Below are 18644 nucleotides of genomic sequence, written 5' to 3'. Positions count from 1 at the left end.
GCTCCAGCTTGCCTGCGACCCTGTAGAAGGATAAAGCTGCTAGAGATAATGAGATGAGATGAGAATTTAACTAAACATTTACAGAGGTGCCACAGTAACATGAAGGAAGCAAGCGGAGGATGAGAGTGGTGATAAAATCACAAAGCAGCCAAAATTAATGTTCTCCCGCTCTGAGATGCTCCTTCAGACTCAGGAGGTTAGGAGACTTGTGGTGGAGTATTTTGTTGAAGATATGCTGACAGTTTGTTTACATTTTTCCTACGGAAGCCGCGAGAGACCCTTCATATAATCTTTTTTTATTCACCTTGTTATCCCGAGATAACAAGATAATTAATTCAGGATCTTGAGAAAACAACACAACTAATTCGAGATCTCGAGAAAACAAAACAATTATTTCATGATCTCAGCTGGATCACTGTATCTCCGTCGGTAGAGACGAAGCCGGGCCAGTCTTCTGCGGAGGTGCCGCGGACTAATTTTGAAATTATCCCCTATTAAAAGACTTAATGCAATCTCTCCCTGTGTCAACCCCTGATCAAAATATTGCCTTATTAGGTGATCGATTATTCCAGACATTCTAATGACCAAAGATGCGTCTATACAGAATGAGAAATAGCCCCAAAATCAGCATATCACAAGTCTCTTAGCGTACCTGAATGAACCATTTCTCAGCTGTTTACTCGAGATCATGAAATAATTGTTTTGTTTTCTCGAGATCTCGAATTAGTTGTGTTGTTTTCTCGAGATCCTGAATTAATTATGTCGTTATCTCGGGATAACAAGGTGAGTAAAAAAAGGATTATATGAAGGGCCTTTCTCGGCTTCCGTATTTTTGTCCTGTATAACTGAGTTTTTTTTTTTTCTGGTCGGGAGTCAGACTAAAGTGATTGAGCTGCCTTTCCTTCGAGGGCTAATATGTCTAAGCACTTCAATATCATTAAAAGCACTTTGATTTTGTTATTTCTAATTCTGTTTTTCGAAATGTGACTGGGTAGCCTCATATAGCTAATAGTCATTGTCTAGCCGTGATTTAAAAGGCTTGTGGGTTTTTTTCAGGCCAGTTTTATTGTAGGCTACGATTTGCCATAATATGTTCATTTTTGTTAAATTTCTGAAATGATGGAGTCATATGCCTTAGGGCTAATCTTTTTTTTTTTTTAGGAAGCATAAACTATGCTTAATGCTGAAAACTTGAAAACAATAAAGGCATAGAAATGCTAATCTTGTATCCTGTCATATCTTTAGACATTACAATACATTACAGTTCAATTAATGTTAATATGAATAGGCCTAAAGTTACAGTATTTCTATCCCAATTTGCCAGACTTTCACCTTTTGTCTGCTCTTGCGATGATTGTTCCTTGTATTGTGCCATCACTGTGGCTATTATATTCTACTGTTTTTAACCATAAGCCTAGCTCAGTCAGATACCGCATCACCTTCCACTGGATGTGTGATGAGCTAATTGAGCGTCTTGAGCTACATTTAGATTGCCAAATCCATACTTCCAGTTATTTTGGTGAGAGTAACTTAAAAGTAATGCAATAGTAGTGTAATGCCTTACACTTTAAACACAGTAATATTGTAATGTAACTCATTACTTTAAAATGACAGTAACAAGTAATAAATAATGCAAAACCGTTTTGAAGTAACTTGCCCAACACTGCAAATAATCATCCCATGTCCTTTTAAATGTCTTACAGTGGAATCACCAAGAACAAGGGTTGTGGGATCAGGTGGTGTTACGAGCTGCTTTTTGCCTCTTCCCACAGCTCTTCGGTTGTGGTGCGATCTCTTTCTATGATGTGCTTGTCCTCCTGAAAATTCCGCTTCCACATCCCTGAGGCATTCAAATTTGTTCTGAAGCCTTATGGGCTGTGGATTTTCCATAAGATTGTAAATCCTATTGTAGTTTGTAGACCTGGCTCTATTTCTAATAGCATGGCTGTGGAGCATGGGTTGCATAGTATCAGAACAAACTGGTGTTGAGGTAATTACTCTTCTGTTTTTATTTTTGGGCCTGCCACCCATAGTGTGCCAGTTTTCTGTACTCACATTTTGCTTTGTTAGATCGATGCATTCATCCACTCGATTTGCAATGCCATCGGCCTGTCGGGGTGCAATCTCTGCATTCTCAGCCACTGTTTCTGTACTCCTTTCATGAGATATCGCTCTTAGTTCATCCGTCTTTGGCAGAGCATCAATCTTTGATTCCAGGATAGAAATCCTCTGTTCTAGTTCTGTGCATTTTCTGCAGGATCTCCTGGATTTTTTGCCCCCTGGCATTTTGTTTTAAAAGCTAACTTATCTTGTAAAGGTGAAAAATAAAATGAAGAAATAGTGGAAATTAAGTGAAAAAGTAAAATAAAATAAAGATCAAGCAGAAGCAAAGCAGGAGTAAAGCAAAGAAGCATCCTACTCGCTTGAGTAGGCTCTTCATGTGGGGCCATCCTCAGCAGCAGCCAGTGGTTTTCAGGTGATGAGAACTCCAACCAAAAAAAACTGACCAGTGTTTTTGGTTCTTAAAAAAATGTAATTTTCTCAACCTCATGCTTTTTCCATGCATATCTCATAGTCTTCTTGCCCGAAGTTTCCTAGCACTACATAGTCCAAAATTATAATTGTGTCACCAGGAACTTACGAATATGTGCAGCATGATAAGAATCCTTTAGAGTTTTAGCTGTAGTCTTTTTTTTATATCAACTGGCTCACTGATAGAGAATTGAGCAGAACTGTTTTGAAGAAACAGTGAGAACTCACAAGCAATGAATGATACAGGCACCACTTTTCCTCAGTCCCAATATCTCAGCTCACAACTCTCTACCTTCAGAAGGAAGGTCAAAGGCCCCAGTGAGAATTGAAATCATCATCCCTGGTTTACAAGACCAGTGCTCTAAACAGGCACCTATCTATTGTAGAATCAGCCCAAAGCAGAACCTTGAGGACCCTTTGCTGATCCTCGAATACCACTTGTCCACCAAGTCACCACTTTTCCACTGAGTGCTGGTTCTGAGCTGGTGCCTAATCTTGAGCCAGTTCTTGAAGTTTCCACAGCCAAAGAAACAGCTCTCAGCCAGGAAAACTGGTCACAGTGTGCCACCAAATCCTTGCTGGTTTAGAACCAAGAACTGCTTATGTCAGTGGCTAGGACTTGTTTTGCTGGGAAACAATCTTGAAGGAGTTTTTTTTTTTTTTGTACAACATTTAAGGGTTCATCTCTGAGAAACAACCAAAAACTCCACGAGATGACATGAGGAAGAAACCTTGAGAACAACCAGACTCAAAAGAGAACCCATCCTCATCTGGGTCACACCAGATGGTGAGATTATAAATAAGTTCCCTTCAATAACTTTGTGCCACATTGCCAAAATTTGCAACAGACCCCTTGCACCGATGTCACACTTACATTCGCAACCGTTACTGCCCTTGTCCTGGGGGACAAGCGAGCTTTGTTTACATACTGAAAGCAAGCGATATTGAAGATGTCAAACATATTCACGGAAGGAATCGGTCTTGCACCGACAGAAGACTTTTGTCTCAGGCACTGCTGGGATACCATGGCTCCTGTTTACTGGCAGTCCCTTTTGGGCCAGATTTATCATCTTGGCATGGCTTTTCATCTCACGCTCTTCCACAATTATGGGTGGCATACTGCTTGCCTGTACTTCTTGATTGTAGAGGTGCATTTTTGTCAGCAATTGAAAGAAACCTTCAAGAGAGTCTCGAGAGCAAAGACCTGTGGCAGGACCTGAATCGGCAAGCCTTTAAATGCAACAAGCCTTCTCTGTGAGCAACTGAAATCAACATTCAGTAGAGTCTTGCATCAGGCGCTGCTGGGTTTTCTCCCACATGGAGAACGCAAGTGTGGGCTTTGGAGGTGTAAGCACAAATTATGGCAGGAGTGAATGTCATGAGTATTGTGAGGAACTGGAATTTCAGGTACAGCTTCCTTTTGGGCAAATTCATAGGAAGAGGTGGAACATGGTGATATTTCTGTTTGACTGGGGTCAAGAAAGAATTGCATCTCAGATGGAAAAGAGGGAATGGCCATATCCAAAGGATTTCGCCTCGGTCGACGATTTCGGTTGGAAAAAGCTTCCCTGCAGAGTGTATGCAAAAGGAAATGACTCTGGTGGGACTTGAACCCACAACCTTTGAATGGCTTCTCTGATGACCCTAGAAGTCCAACACGCTATCCATTGCGCCACAGAGTCCATTTTGCCCTACCTTCATGGTGTTCCCTCTCAGATTCTTTCAAATTCCTGGCTGGCCTCACGTTTCCTGTTCTGTTCTAGGGACAAGTCCTTTTCTCGTCATAACAGATGAAATGAACATGCAGTAAACCTCAAAACCAATGAACTCTGGGAGGATCTCAAGCCACAAGCATCATCACAAGGCCTGCAATTCAACATCCAGTATGCCACCATGCCGTCTTCGCTCGTTTTTCAGCTCAGAAAGTAAGATGGGCACGGAAGGAATTGGTCTTGCACTGACAGAAGACTTTTGTCTCAGGCACTGCTGGGATACCATGGCTCCTGTTTACTGGCAGTCCCTATTGGGCCAGTTTTATCATCTTGGCATGGCTTTTCATCTCACGCTCTTCCACAATTATGGGCGCCATACTGCTTGCCTGTACTTCTTGATTGTAGAGGTGCATTTTTGTCAGCAATTGAAAGAAACCTTCAAGAGAGTCTCGAGAGCAAAGACCTGTGGCAGGACCTGAATCGGCAAGCCTTTAAATGCAACGAGCCTTCTCTGTGAGCAACTGAAATCAACATTCAGTAGAGTCTTGCATCAGGTGCTGCTGGGTTTTCTCCCACATGGAGAACGCAAGTGTGGGCTTTGGAGGTGTAAGCACAAATTATGGCAGGAGTGAATGTCATGAGTATTGTGAGGAACTGGAATTTCAGGTACAGCTTCCTTTTGGCCAAATTCGTAGGAAGAGGTGGAACATGGTGATATTACTGTTTGACTGGGGTCAAGAAAGAATTGCATCTCAGATGGAAAAGAGGGAATGGCCATATCCAAAGGATTTCGCCTCAGGTCGACGATTTCGTTTGGAAGAAGCTTCCCTGCAGAGCTTATGCAAAAGGAAATGACTCTGGTGGGACTTAAACCCACAACCTTTGAATGGCTTCTCCGATGACCTTAGAAGTCCAACACGCTATCCTTTGTGCCACAGAGCCCATTTTGCCCTTCCTTTGTGGTGTTTCCTCTCAGATTCTTTCAAATTCCTGGCTGGCCTCACATTTCCTGTTCTGTTCCAGTGCAAATCATAAAGGTGAGAGAGGACAGCCCTGACGAGTACCTCTACTCAAGGGGAAGATATCCGATACTGAACCATTTATGAAAACCCTCGCAGCTGGGGACCTGTACAGCACCTTGATCCACTCAACAAAACTGGAGTCCAAACCATACCTGTTCAAAACATCAAATAGATACTCCCACCTGATCAAATGCTTTTTCAGCATCCAGTGACACAGCAACAACCTTGCTTTTTTGTCATTTGCGTTAATTGTATAACATTTAGAAGCCATCAGACACTGGAGTGTGAGTTCCTACCCCTGATGAATCCTGTCTGGTCCAGTCTCACTCAAATGGGCAACACTTCTTTCAAACTTCTAGCCAGAAGCGTAGACAAAATTTTACAATCAACCCCAAGCAAGCTTATTGGTCTATAGAATGTACAAAGATCAGGAGATTTATCTTTCTTTAAAATCAGAGAAATATGGGTGAGATTTAAAGTTGGTGGGAGTGTGCCCCTCCTAAATGATTCCATAAACATGTTAGTTAAGTGCCCCACTTCAAACTTTGCCATCTTTTTATAAAATTCAGGTCCAAACCCATCAGGGCCTGGTGCTTTCCCACTCTGTAGGGATTTAATGGCCTCCAAGACTTCCTAGGCTGTGACTGGCCTACACAGACCTTTTCTGCTTTCTTCAGATAGGGTAGGGAGATTAATTCTGTCAAAAAAAAAATCCTTAGAATTGATATGTTTTGACACTCAGATGAGTATAGCTTGAGCTAGATGAGCAAGTAGCCAGATGGATTTATTCCCAGATTCAAACAGTCTGTGCCTGGCGTAAAATATTGCTGATTCTGCTTTTTGAGTTAGCAGTTGATCTAAAGCAGATCTGGCTGCTTCTAATTTCTTCAACACAGAACTGGAGAAAGACACTTTAAAATCTCTTTCCAAGATAGCAATGTCTCGATCAAGCTCCAACTGTTTTGCTAATATGTTCTTCCTCTTCGCAGTTGTGTAAAAAATGATAGACCCTTTGAGGAAGGCCTTGTCTGTTTCCCATAAGGTCGAGGCTGAAACCTCAGGTGAATCATTTGTAGAAATAAAAAGTTCCCATTGATTTCCTAAATATGTCAAAAATGCAGGATTGCTAAGAAGAGATGGATTTAAACGCCAATGTCTAGATAAAGGGTCATAGTAAAGAGGCAGGCGTTCTATAGAGATTGATGAGTGGTCTGAGAGAATGCATGTGTTAATGGAGCAGGCTCCAGTTCTGTCAAGGGCCGATCTAGAGATGAAAATGTAATCAATTCTAGAAAAAGAATGATGGGGATGTGAGGAAAAATGTAAAATCTTTCTCTCAGGGATTAGTGACTCTCCATGTGTCAAATAACTTGAGGTCTGACCAAAGCTCTATTGTTGCTTTTGCCATTTTTGATGACAAAATATTATTTCCAGATATTATTTGTCAGGATATTATTTGTTTATTGGTGACCTTGTTAAAATAATAAAGAAAAAAATATTTCTTTCTTTGCCCGACCTAACTTTTCCCCATTTCCTGGTTTTCTCCATGCTCAACAAGCAGCTGGACCGTTAGTCTGCAGTAATTCTTTCCCCTACTTTTTCATTAGACAGATCACACAACACTCACCTGTTCCTTTTCAAAATTCAACAATCCCCACTTCCTACTTACTGACAGCTGAATCCTTTTGAAAAGAGACATCGTCTTGGGGGCGTGTGTGTGTGGGGGGGTCCATGCAAAAAGCTCAATATTTCTAACATTTGACCACCAAAAATGTTATCTATCTATCTATCTATCTATCTATCAAAAATGCTCGTTGGTCAGACATTTCCCTGCCTGCTTGCAATGGATAATAAAGCTGTAAAGGTGTAAGAGATTGGCCAAGGCCAAATTACCCTATACCAGCTTTCTGGACCTCCAATACAGTTTCATTAACCTGATCCAGTATTAAATATAGCTCAGGTTTCTCTTCATTAACATATAAAGCTTTTGTGGTTTACTAAAGCTTGCTGGAGAGAGGCATATTAGTAAGTTCAACTGTTTTTTGTTTTTTTTTTTGTAGGTTTTGCTCTGGCTGAGTTGTATGCTTTTGGTAATCAAATATTAGAAATATCAAGCTTCTTGCAAAGAATCTCCTCCAACCATTTGGTGCACCCCTGAGCTAATATCTTTCTTCAGAAGGATTCAGCTGTGTTCACCTTTCTGGATTTTAATATTTGGAAGTGGTACATTTAAAGCTCTTAACTGCAGCCAATTATCACTTTTCTGCCTTTTGGCTAAGATCAAATGTAGTATCTGCTCTTATCAGTTTAATATCTGATATGTTCTTTAAATGAATGTTATATTAAAGAGATTTTTAGAACAGGGAGCTGGAATAGGGGCTTGCTCCTTCTGCTTCATGCATCAACCTAGTATTGCAGTACCTCCAGGAATAGTGCCCTTCTTGAAAAAAAAAAATCCTATGTCACTTTCGTGTTTGATGTGTTTTCTGAATGATGATGATCAATTAAATTTGGTCTAAAAATGGTCTCGTCGCATAAATCACCCGTCATTGTTAATACAATCACTGTCCACCATGTCTTCACACACTACGCCAGCTTGAGTTCAATGATTTAATTAATGACTTCACTTTCCAGAAAAGTATGAAAGTGCCCTTGTAAGTTGACCCATGGCTGTAAAACTGAATGCGCAAAGCTGTGTGCCACTGCTGTTTGGGACATTACGTGTGTGAAAGGATGAAATGTTTCACATAGCCTAACATTTTGAGATTTATTTCTGAGAAGCAAGATATAGAGCCCTGCACTCCCGCGGGACAGTGATTTTGAAAGCTCATTGTGGGCACGGGTGGGAGAGGTGATAAGCTGCAGTCCCGCTAACTAAAAACGTGTTTAAAATAAAATTTATAAATTATTAATTTATGTCTATCATATATAATTTGTGCTGGATATTTTATTTGGCATTAATAAAAACATTTTAAGATGCCTCAATTTGCAGATGTGGTCTAATCTCGTGTACGTTTCCGATTCCTTTCTGCTCTTCCGTGTTTGAGATCTCCGATCATGGCAGAAGAGCAGAGCTCCTCTCGTGAAGCTCACAGTGCTTCAGAAGTAAGTGTTGCTTTAAAAAGAGGTACATTGCTTGAAACGCACCACTGAACGTGAGCTGTAGATATTTATGCTCAAATCCACTCAAAGTAGGGGGCGGGGCACCATCACGCTGTGTCTTTAAATTATATTAATTTCTTATAGGCCTACTTGTATTTCCTAGAATGTAAATGTGAGGAGTGACATATAAGCAATGTGCAATGTGCAATATTCTTAATATCCACTGTAGATTTTGGTAGGTGTGTTGGGTATCTCTGTAAAGCCTCAGCTGCGCATGCCGCCTGGCAAGGCGCACCCTCGCTACATGCGCTAGGTGAAGGATCGGTCAGTGGAGAGCTCAGCTAAGCTCAGCATGTTTAATTCCCCAAGCCAATGACAAGAACTTTCGTGAGAAATAACGCGAACGTCTGCATCATGTGGGATTTGCGGGCGGGAGCAGGACAAAATATGGCAGGCGTGGGCGGGAGCGGGACTGAAAATCATAATTCTTTGCGGGAGCGGGACTGCACAATGCGGGAGCGGCCAGGAGCGGGACTGCACAATGCGGGAGCGAGCGGGAGCGGGACTGCACAATGCGGGAGCGGGCGGGAGCGGGACTGAAAATTCTGTCCCGTGCAGACCTCTAGCAAGATATTTTTCTTTGTTTGTTATCGCTCTTTGTTTTCACAAGTTAAAAGTCACCTGGATTCCAAAATGAAAACGAATGGTTATATACCAAATGAATGTTCTTGTTCTGAATACTAAAGAAACTTGTAGGCCGAGGTTATGTTCTTGACATGTTGTTCATTGACTCACTCATTCAAAGGCTTCTTGAGGCTAAACTTTAGTTAACCAGACTTGTTAACCGTGATGTCTGATGGATTTTTTCACCATGCAATTGCCTATTTCACCATTGCTTTTTCTCGATTAAATAGGTGTTGATGGATATAAAGTTGTATCGTTCAATAGTATTTCTAATTGTGCCACTGTCATTATTTAAGTTTCTGTGTCTAGTTAGACAGGCACATCTGAGGGGGTGAATTTGCTGAGCGCAGTTGACAACAGGCGGGGGTGGGGCCTCGGGGGGGTGTCTGCCCAGGGCCTCAGCAAGGGTTAACGCGGCCCTGAATAAACCCAGTGGTGCTGCAGGAATAACCGCTGTGTCAAAGTCGTTGCTGGGATCCTGATCTCGCCGCTTCTACAAATGAGCGTTTTGTGGGGATTTCCAAACATTTAAACACAAACACCTTTCAATAAACCCCTTCGCAATAAACGTCATTCATACGTAAGAGGAAATTGCGCGCGCAGCCTGGACCCAAAAAAGACTCAGCGACGGTAGAGACGAGAAGAAATATTTGGAAGAAATGCCTAGTTGTTGTGTTGTCGGGTGTCAGAATCGTAGCAGTGATGGGGTTAAAATGTACAGAATTCCAGCAGGATCTCACCCATTCCAAAAAAATCGCCGACGTCTATGACTACAAGCCATCAAACGTGTAGACTGGGATGAAAGCACTATCAAAAATGTGCAGGTTTGCAGCGCCCACTTCATCACAGGTAAGATCAGGCTATTTATTAAATCTTTCTTTTTTATTCTTTCTAGTCTTCGTTTATTGATGTAGCAAAATACTTTGGTAACGTTTGTCTGATTAGCTGGGTCATAGTTACACAATGTAATGAATATTGTTAGCATGTTAACTTAGCTTTGCATGCAATTTTGTTTGTAGGAGAGGTCTCGCTTGACTCAAGCAGTCCAGATTTTGTGCCATCATAACATAATCATATGCGTCTAAAGACTTGTAGGCACGAAGTTTTTCGTGGGTGTACACTGAAGTCTTGTCAATAAGGCACGCACGGCCGGCCCAAGCCATAAGCGAATTAAGCGCCTGCTTAGGGCCCCACACACCACCAGGGGGCCCCCAAGAGCAGTTGGAATGCCCACCTGCGAAAATATTTTTAATTAAAAAAACGTAATATCAGTGACATGATATAGCAGAAACAAAAGACACAAAATAATGTTTTTTGTATAATTTTCATAGTTGGTACATTAGGTTAACTAATCCTTGCTGCTGGTTGCTGCCACTGCACTCCTGCACAACCAGACCCACGTGACGTGACAGGAGTTATTCACTTCGGAAGATAGGTGGACTAGATGGCTAAGCCATGTCTCAAAAAAGAAATTATCTATCTGGGGCAGAGAAGAGGAAGAAAAAAGCAGCAAGAAAAAGGTAAGTTTGAATGTCCAATGTTACTATTTTTGTGTCATTAAATTAAAATAATTTATTAATGATGTACTGGTGTACCATTATTTTGCAGGAGCCCTGCTGAGGTTTTTTGGGACACAATCAACCACATCTGCCCAGGCAGATCCGGGTACCTCCGCCTCCTGCTCCTTTGATGAAAGTGCTCCAAGTGAGTCATAATATGTTACTACCAAATCATGAATTAATCACACTTTTATTTCAAAATAATGTTGTTGTTGAAACACAGTTAAATATTTATTTTGAATGACATAACCAATAAATCCTATAAATAGTTTTAAGTGCAACATAATAGGTTGTTGTTGTGTTATTGTTGATGTTATTATGCTGCAAATTTCTCTGTTCATTTTGTGAATTTATTTAAGATTTCTTTTAAGATGTAAGGTTTATTCCAGATTTTAAGATTTATTTATTTGTTTGTTATTTAATAACGGTTACAAGTACAAGTACTAAGTACTGTTTGTAAGAACTGTGTATGTTAGGCTTTGTTTTGCACATTAGTGCAAAATAAACTGGTTAACTTGTTTACATATACAGTGTCTTGTCTACTGATTTGTTGTTTTACTTACAAATATGCCACACATCACTCTGAATATTTTATATTGCAATAGCCACAAGTTGCAGTATAATGTAAACCAACTAAAAACGCAGATTATGGTGGGTGGCTAGACTAACTAGACTAACTGTGTAGCCTAAGAAATAATAAGGCAGCAGTGTAGTTTTGGTGGTGTGGGGGGTCCCCAAATCAAATTCTGCTTAGGGCCCCTTAAAGGCTTGGGCTGGCCCTGAAGGTACAAGTATATATCTGGCCATTGTATACCAGGGAACTTACTAACATCGTCCGTCCACTCTTTAATTAAATGCGGATCCAGTAGGCGATGTCCACTTGTTAGAGTTAACTTATTTATGTAGCGTTCTCGATCTTGTAACGACAATTGTTTGGCATAATCTGACAGCTCATAATGCCGGTCTATGGGCAGCGCCATTGTTTCTGGGTCCAGGCTGCGCACGCATCCTGGCAACGGTCGGTTTGTTTACAAACATGCAAAGGGGTCTATTTCCGCGAGGTGGGCGGGGAAATCATGAATATTCATGAGGAAAGTGCCGCGTGATTGGCCGGTGAAGTCTTTCTGTTCCACCACGTTGTTTTATGAGGAAGCGGTTTTGTTTGGTTCCGAACCCATCAGTCCGAGTCCAATAATTATTCTACCATCAGGAAAAGCAGCACAGAATTTACTGCGATTGGTTTCAAATGATGATAATTTCATTTTCAGTCAGACTTCAGATGAGCATTTTAGACGGATTTATTTTTTTTGAATATGTAGTTTTCACATTTTCATAACAGGCTTATTAAATAAATATACAGCAATAATGTTCCAACAAATATTTTAATGAGTCTGAGTTTTGACTTTGACAGAGTTACGAACACACCAAAGATCATTGCATCATACAAAATAAATAAACACACACACAAATGTGGGCGAGGTGGCCGAGAGGTTAAGGCGATGGACTGCTAATCCATTGTGCTCTGCATGCGTGGGTTTGAGTCCCACCCTCGTCGCATGTTCTTTTGGTCGGCATAGTGGTTAGCACGGTCACCTCACAGCAAGAAGTTTCTGGGTTCAAACCCAGGGAGGGCCTTTCTGTGTGGAGTTTACATGTTCTCCGGGTGCTCGGGTTTCCCCCACAATCCAAAGACATGCAGTTAGGTTGACGTGGGGCAGCCTTGAGCAAGGTACCGAACCCCTGACTGCTCGCTGTGCGCTCTGGGCTGCTCACTGAGCGTTTGCACGTGTTCACTGCTTCAGAGGCTGTAACTGAATTCATGCCACCTTTTCTAGTTATCTGTGCAAAGATCTGTACTATTTCTTCAGATTTATTCCCTTTGCAGACTTTCTAATTCAAATCAATGTCTTTAAGTGTCAGATAGAAACACATTCTGGCTGATCGCTTCATCAGGGGGAAATGGGGGAACTGTCCTTAAACTGCTCACACACACAAAATACATTATGATTTAATGCTGTGACAAAATACAGACAGACAATAATCAGCAATTATTGGTCGATAGTGATGGCCGTCTGAAGCCGAGGCTCCGAAGCGCGTGCCGAGTATAAGGGTTAGTGGCAGATGACGCCCCGCCTCGAGGCGTGGCTCGTTTGGAAGAAAACCACGTGAGGGAACCACGTGAGGCTGGGGAGGGAATTTCTCAGAAAAGGAATCACCTCAATCCAAACACAGTGAAAAAAAATCTGCTCCTCAACAAAAATCAATAAAGGTTCCCCTAAAAGTTACTCTGTGCACTGCACGGCTGCAGTAGCACTCACAGTCCCATCACATAAGCACTGAACACAAAGCTTACTCCCTTTATGTACACCTTTTTATTGTGCAGACAAAATTATACTGACCATAAATCCATAGAAAGAGACAAAGTGTGTGTGTGTGTGTGTGTAAGAGAGAGACAGAGGGTCAACACCAAATAACATACAGGCAAACAAGTAAAACAAACAAGCAAAAAAAATCTGATGACATAAGTTATTTTAAAATGGAACATTGTGCAAATTACTGTACATGCAAAGAATAATGTAAAGTGGCAGAACATTGACGTGAGGTAGAAATTAAACATGCTGTACATTTCTCTTAGCAGTAGGTCGCTAGTGAAGTCTGCTGAATAAGAGTCTGAGTAATGAACCTTTTAGTGAATCACAACCGAGGCCTTGTTTATCATGGGTCATGTGGTTTTCTGCTCAACGATACAAAGCCTCAAAGCGGAGCTTCATCTGCCCCCTTATTCTTGATACGCGCTTCAAAGTCTCATTTGGCCATCACGATCTTTAAACAGTGATATCAATGAAAACTATGGTCAGGTTAAGGTAGGACAACAAATGCAAGTGTATGTTGATCTTTGTGGAGTTTATTAAATATATCGCTCAGTAACTGGCAAGGCAAGTCTAAAATGCCCATTATGAGTCTTGAGAGTATTTGTGTGTGTGTGTGTGTGTGTGTGTGTTTTGAATATATTATGAAGCCATTGACAACAACAACAAAAATCTACGAAATCATTGTACTTAGCAACCAAAAAGTGTGATCCTGAGTGTGAACACAGATCTGGAGCAGGAGACCGAGCCAAGACACCTCATCTCATCTCATTATTTCTAGCCGCTTTATCCTGTTCTACAGGGTCGCAGGCAAGCTGGAGCCTATCCCAGCTGACTACGGGCGAAAGGCAGGGTACACCCTGGACAAGTTGCCAGGTCATCACAGGGCTGACACATTGACACAGACAACCATTCACACTCACATTCACACCTATGGTCAATTTAGAGTCACCAGTTAACCTAACCTGCATGTCTTTGGACTGTGGGGAAAACCGGAGCACCCGGAGGAAACCCACGCGGACAACATGCAAACTCCGCACAGAAAGGCCCTCGCCGGCCACGGGGCTCAAACACGGACCTGCTTGCTGGGAGGTGACAATGCTAACCACTACACCACCGTGCCACCCCGAGCCAAGACACACTGAATATATATTTTATTGACTGATCTAACCCCCCATTTATTGATTTTAACTCATTATATCATTGCTATTATATCATCTGGAATTATGTAACTTTGACAAGTGATCAGCATTCAGTATAACATAACTGTGTGAAAGTTTTTGTACAGTGCAGTTGGATTTCCTGTCACTGTGGGCTGCAGAGCACAGTAGTATAGTGCAGAGTCTGATACAGCAGCAGAGGAGATGAGCAGATCCACTTGGTTATTCTTTTCATCAACTTCAGCAGAGAGACGTGGTGGGATTGAGTCACTTTTATGTCCACTTTGTGATATAAAAAGAAGGAAGTCAGGTTTAGATTTTGGATATTGTCTGTACCAGTGCAGGTAGTTTCCTTTACCACTTGCTTTGTAGTTGCAGGACAGAGTAACATCACTGCCTTGATCTATAATTGTATGAGTGAAAAGTGGCTTTATTGAAGCTGCCATGGAGTCACCTGTCATAAAGAAGAGAGCATGCACATTCTGATTTTTCTTCCCACCACGCAGATGAATAAATCACTAATTCAATGCTTAATATTTCTGCAAGAACAAAAAGTCAAAGTTAACTCACCGAGTGAAAGCCACAGACACATGAATATAACAGTGAACATGATGAATGGTCTCAGCTGAGTGAAAGTATTCTTTCTGTACTATGATATGTTCACATCATAAAGGTTCATGAAGCTCCAGCCCACAGCACCACATGACAGTGTCACCATTGTTACTGACAGATTGTTGATTCTTACTGAAGCATCCTGGCTTTACATTCAGCCTCACATGGGGAACCTGTCTTCAACTCCGACTGTCAGCAGAATTCATATAATTATGAAAAATCAATCATTCTGGTCTGTAAAAATATACCGTAATTGAATAAATAAATCATTAAATCTTTAAATTTCATGTTGCATTTGTTTTATAAGTGGTTTTGCTGCATTAGGGACTTTAGCCTTATCAGAAAATGCTGTGAATAAGTCATGATAAATAATTTAGTATAAAAGCTATTATTACTATTATTATAATGCGATTGATTTATTGACTTTGTAATAATGAAGCCTGAGGTGAGGAACAAACCAGCTGCTGCTCTTGGTAATATTATGAAAGATGCCACTAAGCCATTAGCTTATAATCAAAGGCTCGAATTTAGCTTTTCCCTGCTATTAAAAAACACAACCTACATAGTTACTGATATTACATTACTGCACCGACGGTTAATGGAAAAATAGTGAATTAAAGATTATCAAACTCACCTGGCACTGATGCTGCATGAAAAACTCACGAGTCTCTCGACAATCTGGTTTTCCAGTTGCACTCAGTACAGACAGTGTTGTATTGCTCCGCTTATTTTAACAGGCCATTGTTAGGGAAATAGTCTTCTTCCACCGGTGGAACAAGTCCCTTCTTGTTTACTGCAAAATATGTATATTTTGAATAGAATTCGAAATATGACTTATCTGCAATGTATTCCCATTCTTCAATGTTGCCTTAAAGACACTGCAAACAGTTGTTTTTTTCTGTAGCTCCCATCCCCCATTCCCACCTTATTTTTCCTCTCCTTTTTTCCAACTGATGACTTACAAACCCAAGTTAAATCAAATCTGACAAATTTCCAAATAGTCAACACAATGAATAAGTTTTAATTTCCCGCCTTTTTTCCTCTCCTTTTTTTCAACTGATGACGTACAAACCCAAGTTCAATCAACACATACAAATCTGCGAAATTCTCAAATAGTCAACACCATGGATAGCAATAAGTTTTACTTTCTAAAACTCATAAAGTTGAGTTCAAAATCCAAAAATTGTCAGAGCTCTTTGTGCTAAAGAGAGGTAGTAAGTGGACATAACTAAATGAGGCTGCAATTTTTTACAGTGTACGGTTATTCCGCAGTGCCAAATACATTACTGTTTCTGAAATGTGATCAGGAAATTTTACTGGATCACAGCAGATATATACTGGGGCATGTAACCCAGTGAAATGGGTCTGGCGACGCCAATGGACAACTCATAAATTCAAGCAACAGGTTAAACGCAAGCTTGACCCTTACTGTGCGGTGAGCTCTTTGGGATGGCGCTCCTGACTTTTGTTTCCAGATCATAGGAACTGCTCCGTGTACCAGACATCAATCAAATCCTTCTATGTGAATCTGCCTCACAAATTTATCTTTTGCAAAATGTGTGGAGCAGACACCAAACTGTCCTGTCAGCTTGAAGTTACCTCTCTTTGTTGGAACAAATCAAACCCATTCATTCTGCAAGTGTCCTGCTGACTTTGGGCTACAATGGATCAAAATTCTGCTTTTTTTCAGCAGCGACACACCTTTTAAGTGTCAAAGGCTTAGATGAACACACCCCACAGTGCCGAAACCCAGGATTGAACCAGGGACCTTTAGATCTTCAGTCTAACGCTCTCCCTACTGAGCTATTTCGGCAAGATCATGCCACCATCTGAGAAGTCATGTCACCGATATAAACATGAGTAGTTGCTAAATCCAATCGGTAAGGTCACATGGTGTTCCTTTTGAACCAAAATCTAATGAAATATAAAGTGTTTAAAATAATATATAGTATCATCTGGAAGCATGACATATGTAATGTGGTAATTGATTAATGAAACTCTTTTATGTTGTTGGCAATTTGTTTTATTCCAAGCATGTTTTTAATTAAATGAACAAATGTTCACATGAAAGAATGAGCAAATAATAAGCTAAATAATGAGGTAAATGTGTTCTCTGTGCTCGCTCATTTCACTGTTACCCCCCAAGCATGCAGTCTTGATTATTTCACTGTTATCCACAGTATCAAGTGAATAATGATCTCCCTTATAAGTGCACACACGCACACAGAGAGAGAGAGAGAGAGGTTTTGATCTGTGTGTAGTGTATAAAATAGATTGTGAAATAAAAAACTGAATAAAGAATAGGAAGATTTTAATTATATATATATATATATATATATATGATCAAAATCTTTTTCTCTCACACACACACACACACACAATGTTAGATGTGCAGGAGAGATGGCATGAGGTTGTTGCAGTGCAGGTCGAGGACAAAGCTGCGCACTGGTGTCGGCTCTACTCTCCCGTTTGCTGCCCTGTGTTTGGTCTGTCTGGAGTCCTGGGGGCGGTGATGTGACCCATCGGTGGTTGCTGTGTCTGTATCAGGCCCCTGCCTGCTTCGCCGGTGGGATGATGGGGTTTTTGCACTATCTTTTACTGTTCTTTTGTATTGTGATCATTGTGTAGGTTTTGTCATTGCTCTTTTCTTTCTATTGTCCCTGTTGTTCTAATTTTTGTATCCCCTTGTTTCTTATGCGGTCTGTCATTCATGTGGGAATTTTTTTTTACTTTTTTGTATGTCACATAGTTCTGTGTGTGTGTTCCATATGTTTTTTCAAAGTTTTGGTGTCTTCAGTATTGTTCTGCGATGTAGAAAATGGTAGAAAAAAAACTGATACAAATCACTGATACTGTATAAATCACTTAAAGATTTAATTTGCACTTTTGAAAATCTACCTATTCATTTGGTTCTTTGCACATCTTGTGTTCATTGTTTGTGCACTGTTGTCTTTGTCTATTGTCTTTGTTTTTTGTTGTGCTGTATAGTTTTTGTGTTGGTATAATTAAAAAGCATAGATTGTCAAAATAAACCTGAAAAAAGAATATAAACCCCAAATATCCAAACTCACTTTTAACAGAAGTCATCAAGGAATCACTGAACATTTTTGTGAAACAGTATTTTTCATTGAAAAACTGTCATTAAACATAAGACGTACATTAAAAGGATGACTTAAAATCCAACAATCAAGACAATGATGGAATCAGTTTTCATGCTCTCATTATGTTAAAGAAGAGTATTGCTTATGGATCCTCTCAGAAATGAAAGTTCGTATGAACAGAACTGGTAACTGGTGCCAATGTTCGGCTGTTACCAATGTTGCTGAAAGATTTTCTCCCATCGTTTAGTCTTTGTTCGCAGAAATATTTTTACAAGCATTGAGACATATTGAAGCATTTAAGAATAATTCACCAATAAACAGTTTATTATAAAAAGAGGAAACACTGAAAGTAGATTGCACACAAGCATGACAATTTTCTCATCTTTAAGTAAATATATAAAAGGTATAAGATTATATTATGTGTAATAGCTGTTCCTAGTAGCAGGCTAATATATATCAGGAATTCTCAATATTGACTTCATTTCACTAAAACACACCTCACTGTGTAAAATCACTGTGGATTACAAAAAGCTAACACACAAATATTATTGTAAAATTCAGACTCTGCAGGATCTTGACTTCAGAAAGTGGGATGTATATGAACTTATTGAAAACTTGTTTAGTGCTTTTAGCAAGGATATAGCAACTCACAGCAACTCTTTACAACCATGGTGAGCAGAAAAGGAGCTCAGCAATCAACAGCAGAAGACCACACTGGGTTCCACTCCTGCAGCCAAGAACAGGAATCTTCAAATCAAGAACAAGTTCCGATTACACTGGCAAGTGAGTGT

At 40.4% G+C, this 18644-nt stretch overlaps 4 non-coding genes across 4 annotated transcripts; 2 read left to right on the top strand and 2 right to left on the bottom strand.

Annotated features, from left to right (window-relative positions):
* Positions 1-4124: 4124 nt before the first annotated feature.
* On the bottom strand, positions 4125-4214 carry trnar-ucu (transfer RNA arginine (anticodon UCU)). The gene is given in 2 exon segments: positions 4125-4160; positions 4178-4214. It is a non-coding gene; the product is annotated as a tRNA-Arg (tRNA).
* A 3306-nt stretch (positions 4215-7520) lies between these two features.
* On the top strand, positions 7521-7709 carry LOC132897277 (U2 spliceosomal RNA). The gene has a single exon (XR_009656298.1). It is a non-coding gene; the product is annotated as a U2 spliceosomal RNA (small nuclear RNA).
* Positions 7710-12084: 4375 nt separating this feature from the next.
* Positions 12085-12166, top strand: trnas-gcu (transfer RNA serine (anticodon GCU)). The gene has a single exon. It is a non-coding gene; the product is annotated as a tRNA-Ser (tRNA).
* Positions 12167-16492: 4326 nt separating this feature from the next.
* trnaf-gaa (transfer RNA phenylalanine (anticodon GAA)) lies at positions 16493-16565 on the bottom strand. Its single transcript has one exon. It is a non-coding gene; the product is annotated as a tRNA-Phe (tRNA).
* Between the last annotated feature and the right edge of the window lie 2079 nt (positions 16566-18644).

This window comes from Neoarius graeffei, chromosome 1 (assembly GCF_027579695.1).
Source record: "Neoarius graeffei isolate fNeoGra1 chromosome 1, fNeoGra1.pri, whole genome shotgun sequence".
In the NCBI taxonomy this organism is placed as follows: domain Eukaryota; kingdom Metazoa; phylum Chordata; class Actinopteri; order Siluriformes; family Ariidae; genus Neoarius; species Neoarius graeffei.
The sequence above is the reverse complement of the archived record's forward strand: the minus strand, read 5'-3'. Positions and strand labels throughout refer to the sequence as shown.